This window comes from Spinacia oleracea, chromosome 6 (genome assembly GCF_020520425.1).
Source record: "Spinacia oleracea cultivar Varoflay chromosome 6, BTI_SOV_V1, whole genome shotgun sequence".
Lineage (NCBI taxonomy): Eukaryota > Viridiplantae > Streptophyta > Magnoliopsida > Caryophyllales > Amaranthaceae > Spinacia > Spinacia oleracea.
In genome coordinates this window covers 81898194-81905581 of record NC_079492.1, presented here as the reverse complement: position 1 = coordinate 81905581, position 7388 = coordinate 81898194, and the positions used below count along the sequence as shown (strand labels likewise).

General features: G+C 37.9%; 1 long non-coding RNA gene across 1 annotated transcript; it reads right to left on the bottom strand.

Annotated features, from left to right (window-relative positions):
• Positions 1 to 6474: 6474 nt before the first annotated feature.
• Positions 6475 to 7038, bottom strand: LOC130464422 (uncharacterized). Its single transcript, XR_008924823.1, has 2 exons — positions 6792 to 7038; positions 6475 to 6708 (listed from the first exon to the last, which is right to left on the bottom strand). It is a non-coding gene; the product is annotated as an uncharacterized lncRNA (long non-coding RNA).
• Between the last annotated feature and the right edge of the window lie 350 nt (positions 7039 to 7388).

Here is a 7388-nt window from a genome sequence, read left to right as displayed (position 1 = left end):
GCCAAGGCAGCGCCCAGGCCTACCGCAAGGCAGGCCCAGCGCGCGCCAAGGGCCACGGCTGCGTGGGCCGTGCTGCGCGGGCTGCTGCTCGCACGCGCATGGGCAGCCCTTGTGGCTGCCGTGTGTGTGTGAGTTTGTGCTCATGCGTGATTCCTGAATCTACAAGAGTCAGTGTATGATTAAGTTTCTATTCCTAATTGGATAAATTAATTAAATAGAATTCATGTAGGATTCTAATTCCAATTAATTCGTATCCTACTAGGATTACGATTCCTTTTCCATAACTCTATAAATAAAGGCCTAGGGGTCATAATTTATACACAAGTTTCAAAGTATTCAAAAGTGAGTTTTTTGAGAGAAAATTAAAACACACATCTTGCTCAAAAGTGCCGAAATTTTCTAGTACCTTAAGGGCGATTCTAGTTGGTCAATCTTAAGGCGGATCCGGACGTGCTGTGGACTATCTACGGAGGGACGACACTTGGAGTCCTAAAGACTTGTTCTTGTTCGGTTCGGGCGCAGCTAGGGAAGGCACGCAACAAAGAGTATGCATCTAAATTATGCTATATGATTATGTGTAAATAATATGTTGTCCTGGGTTAATGGTTGTTTCCGCATGATTTATGTAATGTCATATGTATCATAACCTAACAAGTCCAACATCAACGCCTAGGCTATCCATGCCGAAGCCAACATTTCAAAACTCTACAAATCACCTCAAGGCATCCTAGCCTATTTCTCCACCTAAGACCCTGCCAGGTCACCAGTGAGACTACCATCTAGGTACAACATTCAAGAAGATTTCTAAAAAAATTCAAAACTATAAGTTCCAACAGTTCAAGTTCAAGTGGCTATCAAACAGTTTTCTACAAGATTCAATTAAGGACCTTAAGCATACGAGCATCATTTCAAAGTACGAGAAAATCAAAACTACATGCAATCCTAGAGTTATTTCATAAGCAAAACATGAAATACTTACATGGACAAGGCAAGAACAAGACCAAGGGGAGGAGCTAATCCACCTTTGAGAGAAAAGAAGCAAGAAATCAAGAGAATGTGCCTCAAAAATGGCATGGCAAGGGGAGCTTTTATAGCTCAGCCCCGCGCCAGGCACCGTCCCAGCGCACTGCGCTGACCTACTGCATGCGCGAATCTGCAGCGCGCGCGGTCTCCCGTGCAGATTGCACGTCCTTTGCTGCTACGGTCTTCCCCACCAAGTATCAAACGTCGCATGGAACCATCCATCGAAAATACGGGTATACATCTGTATCTCCAAGTACAAACAGATGAATGTTTCAAGAATGCCAAGTCCAAAAAATACAACGACTCAGGCGTACAACTCCCAACGGACCCAAGCTCCGGGAAAGTCAGTCGAAATTCAAAAATTTTAAGGGCCAGTAAAAAGCTCTTATCCCAGCAAAGCACATCCCAACGGATTAACTCCGGGTGTTTCAAAAATTCAAGATTCAATTTCAAGATCCAAAGTTCAAAATTCGAGTTCGAGGTTCAAATTTTCGATGCCAAACTCCGTCTTGAACTGAATGTGGAAAGATACAAGTACGAATCGGAGTCATCGCCATCACATCGAGGTAGACTCTATCCTTTTTCTAACGCCTGTTTTATGCAGGTACCGGCGTACAAAGAATGGTCTTGATTGTAGAACGTCTTGAACATTCTCCGTCCCTTTCGAAATACTTTGACTTGCGCTTTCCTAACCGAACGCTCAGTCAAAGTGGGGGCTTCTGTAGACACCTAATTTGTGTCTCCCCTTTGAGATGACGACGATACCATTATCCTTGCTAGGTAATTGGAGTAACTCCAGGCGGAAATCCCAATTGCTAAGAACATCTCCAAAATTCAAGGTCCAAAATCCAATCCCCGAGGTCGTTCCCCTCCCGGAACTCGGTACAAAATACAACTTCCAAAATCCAATTTCAAAATCCAAGTACAATCTCAATTAGTAGACTATCCCATTGGTTTTACTAGGCCTTTTCCACTCAAAATCATATAAAGCAAGTCAAATTCGGGCGCCGACCCACAAAACCGAGCATGCCAGGCCCCGTCCCGTAATTTCGGAATTCAAAAACCCGAGAAAGGCTTGTTTTTAGACGCTAAACCATGCCTTAACCTCCAAGAAAATACAAAATGCCAAACCTAGTACAATTCGTACAACAGGTACAACGCTACAAGACGAAACAAGGACGATTCCCCGTCCTTGCTTTGGCGGCATTCAAGCCACGTCAGCAGCGCACAGCGCTGGCCTCCTATAAATACCCCTCATTTCCATCGAAAAAAGGGGGAGCACAACACATACAACGTCGTAATTTCGACATTACTCCTCACAATACAAACTCAAAAACTCTTCAAAAACACATACAAAATTCCTATATTCAAAAGCAATTGGGAGCTCTTGCCTAAACCTAACTAGGTAAATCCGAATCCCATTTCAATCAATCATGCTATTTTGATTTCAAATGATTAGAAAGTTGGTGTTTTTTGCCATAAAAAACACCACTTGCAACAATCATACACGTTTTTCAAAAATACAAGCTTTTTCAAAATACAAAATACAAACTTTCAAGATTCAAGGATGTTCAAAGTTGCTTGCATTCATCTCTTTGAACAAGAATCACCTTCAAGCATGGAGTAATCAAAGATGACACATTTTATCATTTAAAGGTTTAATCTTTTGAGATTCAAAACTCCATTTTTCAATATACAAGTTCAAGTTTTCAAATTTCAATCATTTCAAGTTCAAGTTTCAATCTTTTCAAGTTCAGACCTTTCAATGTTCAAGCTTTCAATTTCAAGTTCAATATGTGAAATCTAGGACATTTGGGTTGAGCAACCTCTCCCAAGTTGAGATTTTTGGCTTTGAGTTCGTGTCGGGCGCACTTATTTTTAAGGAGCCGCTTGGCGTTCGAATCTCATGTGCCCAAGTACAAGTTTCAATTATGAAATTTCATTATCGCAATTTCAATATCGCACTTTCAATTATGCCATTTCAATATCGCACTTTCAATACCGCACTTTCAATACCGCACTTTTCAAATCCGCAATTTCAATTATGCATTTTCAATTCCGCAATTTCAATTTCGCACTTTCAATTCCGCACCTTTACTTGCCTAGTCCATTTCTAGGCAATGTAGACCTACTCCCTAGTCCATTTCTAGGGGGTCTTGTATTTACTAATTCCGCATTTTATTTAGTATTGTGATGTTGCTTTATTTGCTTTATTGCTTTCATCACCAACATGCTAAATAAAACAAACTACAAATGTTACATCACGCTTAACAAAGATAATTTCTTGGACAAACCGGCCTTAGGTTCCTTAAATTAATATTTAAAGCAAACTGACCACCATACAATTAGAAATTCTATTTGCTCTAAATTCAAACCCACATAGTCTAATCTAGGGTGTATTTTCGAAACAATGTTGTGCCAACGTACTTGAATATTTCTAAAGCTAGCCGAATAAGCATTTTTTCGTTCCCGAGCCCGGATCTCACCCATCCGTTTCAAGGATTCAAGGCCTTATCCAAAAATAGAGTCATTTTGCGGTCTTCGCAAACGGGACCTAAAATAAAGTTTGGTGGCGACTCCTTCGAGGTGCAAAAACAATTCAACGGTTCTCTAAACGAACCGCCGCGTGCCAACCCCCCTTGTAGGAAACGGGAAAAACAAGCCCCCTACACTTGATAAACAGCAAGATCAAACAAATGATCATATTAATAAACATAATATTATTTAAATTAATAATAAAAAAATTAACCAATACTCTTTAGGGGTTTGACCTTTACACTTCATTCTTTGATTTAAGAATATAATTTGGGATTTTGAGGGAAATAAAAATAGTAAACATGAATAGTTCTGGTAGTTTATTTTGATTTCTTATCCTTAGTTTTACCACAACATATAATAATATCATTAATATATAATTTGTTAATATTTTATGATATTTACTATAAATATAAATAATTCATATATTTTTTGAAATTTAATATAAAGAGCTTGAACGAGCTTTTAAACCATTTTATAACACATATACGAACGATCTTATAAACAAACATGACCGAGCTGTTCGCGAACCTAAACGAGCTGAGCACCAAGTTTTTCGGGCTAGTATCATTTATTAAAAGAGCTTCAAAATTTTGTTCGGAAATCATTTATTTATAAGTTAAAGAGCTTTTACTACGCTTGTTCACGAGTTGTTCACGGACGTATTGACTGATTAACATCCCTATGTGTAACATTACTTACCTATTATAGGATTTATCAAAGAAGGTACAATAAATTAATTAGAAAATATATTATTTTCATGAAATGCCTGTGAGCTTTAACGAAATGCACGAAATACTCTCACCTTTTAAGAAATGCATAAAATACCCATGAGTTTTCTAAAAATGCTACAAAATGTCCCTAATGTACTTTAAAATGCACCAATTGCCTGTGAACTTTAAGGAAATGCACGAAATACTCTCACCTTTGAATAAATGCATGCATCAAATACCCATGAGGTTTGGAAAAAAGCACAAAATATCCTTGATGTTTTTAAAAATGCACCAAACACCCTAACGACCAACGAACATTAATGCCGTTAGTCATTCACCTTTAACTATTCCAAGTAATCTCTAACTTAACCGATTAGATAATTAATTTTATAATTATTTTAAAAAATTAACACTTTTCCCGTCTTGTTTTTTTCCTCCATACTCCTTCTCTTTTCTTTCCTCCATGGCAGAATTTTCCCCTCCTCCAAGTCACATGGTTCCCATCCATGGAAGAAGGAAAGAATCAAAGAAGAGTATTGCCTAAGCCACCCTTTCGTTCTGTACTCCTCCGCCGATGCCCCTGCTTCCTCTTCAACTTAAGTCATATGCACTAGTTGCCCGACCATTTTTTTAAGGCACGAACTTCTCAACTTACCCCAAACTTACCTCTTTATCTTACCTATAACTTCAATTATTAAGCCTAATTATTTCAATTAACGTTTTTGCTATGAAGTTTGTATTTAGGGAAATTCAGAGTCTGGTTTCTCTGGGTTTTTCAATCAAATTAAATTTGGGGAAAAGTTAGGGGAAAAATGCTCAATTTGCCCAATTTTCACAAGTTCCAGATAGAGGTTCAAGGTGTTGAGTTAAGGGAACACTAGTGGAAAAAACCCCTGTTGTAGCCCCCTTGTTGAGGGGGGCATATATAAGTGGGCCTCAACAACCATTAGTCAACGCGGGTCAAATGATTTACTAACAGGTTGGGGCGGGCTTTTGTGGAGTTCGCTTCAATAGAACTTGTTGGAGGGGGCTTTATATTGCCCGCCTCAATAGATACTAGTCTAAAGGGGCGGGCTTTATTTTGTTCGCTTCAACAGATATTCACAAACTTTAACACAAACAAAACATAGCTTCTCACCGCCAAACACTTCAAATCTCTATTCGAACAAAAGCAAGTACCTTCCAACGCTATCTGCCGGCGAGTTCGCACCGCTTCTCACCGCTCCTTACCGCGCGGCTCCACCACCACCACCACCTTCCTCGCCTCCTCTTCCATAGTAGTCGCCCCCAACCGTCGTCTTCCCTATCTCGGTTGTCTCTTTTTCACACAGTGACGCAATCTGTCAAGGTTAGTTATAATTGATTCTTGTTTTTCTTCGTCTTAAAATTCAGTTTCCCTTCAATTAGTTGAGCAGAAAATTTAGGGTAATGTTTCAATATTGGATGAATTTACAAATTAGGGTTTGATATTTGTGGTTTTTCTAGTTCAATTGTTAGTTTATAATTGATTCTTTTTTGTTTTTGTTCTGGCCGGGGGCTGGGGATGGGGTGGATGGGGTCTTTTTTTATTACTGCTTTTTTGTGTGATGAGATGATGGTACAACAACAAGAATGTTGGGTAATCTTGCTTTAGCTGTGGGATTGGCTTGTCTTACTTTCACTGGCCAACTCTGTTAAATCTGATGCCAAGCTAGTTTATACTTAAATCGATTTATTAGTGCATGATTTTAGTTTATTCCTTTGAAATCTTATGGGAAGCTAATAAATGTTAATGTTGACACATAGTTCTATAGATGGGAATTTATGGTATTTGATTATTTGATACTTGAGCTATATCTCCAAGATGAATTGACACTGGTTGAATAAAATTTAAACTATGACAAGTTCCAATTGACCAGCTATAAGAATTTTGTCTGGTTCTGGAGAGAACTGGAACTTAAGGCTTGGTTATGCAATCTCTCCTGACTGAAAATGGTTAATTCAAACAAGATACAAATACGTTTTGGAAAAGGTGGGTTTAGAATAATCGGAATGACCCTAAGCTTCATTTTTCTCAATAGTAAATTCATTTAAGTATGTCCCTTGGTAAGAACAAAGCTGTTTGATTTGTTTGCTCAATAGTAAATTAATGCAGCTGCATTTCAGTAACAATTTTAGGAGATTGTCTTTTGTTCACATTCTCTAAACTGCAAATACATAACCATGAAAAATCATGTTTTTCAATTTATTCTTTGCCATTTCCAATGTCAATTTGTATGCAAATATTCTACAAACAAATCTGGAGTTGATATGTAAAAAAAATCCATAGAATGAGAATAAAGTTAAATAACAGTTAAACTAAAAAAAAAAACAAAAAAAAATCAGATTACTACGTCGACCAAGGAACTGTTTACTAGCCTTCACTCCCTGCCTCTTCAGCTATTCCCTGCCTCTTCAGCTGCATAATCAACGTCTTCTGTTATTAGATGGTCGTACCACTCCAAAAAATAACAAAATGAAATAATTGTTTACCAAATTCACCTATTGCTCCAAATCGTGTTGGCTAGCTTGCTCCGAGAGACCAACCTCACAATGGTGAAATTCAGACCCAAAAAAGATGTCCCAAATCACTCAAACGTACAAGAAGGTTATCATGTAAGTGATATTGAGCCACATAAGATGCGTCAACAATAAAAACTCAAGGATGTCTCACCAATATGAGTATATGATGAGCTTTCACCAATAAAGTTCACAAAATATATCATGTCAGGTATAGCACACCTTACTCGTGTTTGGTAGGCATGAAAATATGAATGCTTATGCAAGCTTCAACCAGTCATGGATGCGAGGAAAACATAAGACAACAGAAAAAGTAAAAAGAAAAACTATTGTCTGTGAAGTCACCATTATCACATAAACCCAAAGTCTTATATAATATTTTAGTATTTTTAGCTAACTATGTTTGCATGAAACAATACCAACCTAGACCAAGTGAGAGTAACTAAAATATTCAGTAACAAATTCAAAACTGACACATGGATTAAATAGGAAGTGAAATCTTTAGTAATAAGGACTTCTTAATTTCAAAAAGTCTAGCAAACTAAATCAGAGGAATACAAGCATGGTTATTTCAGTAGA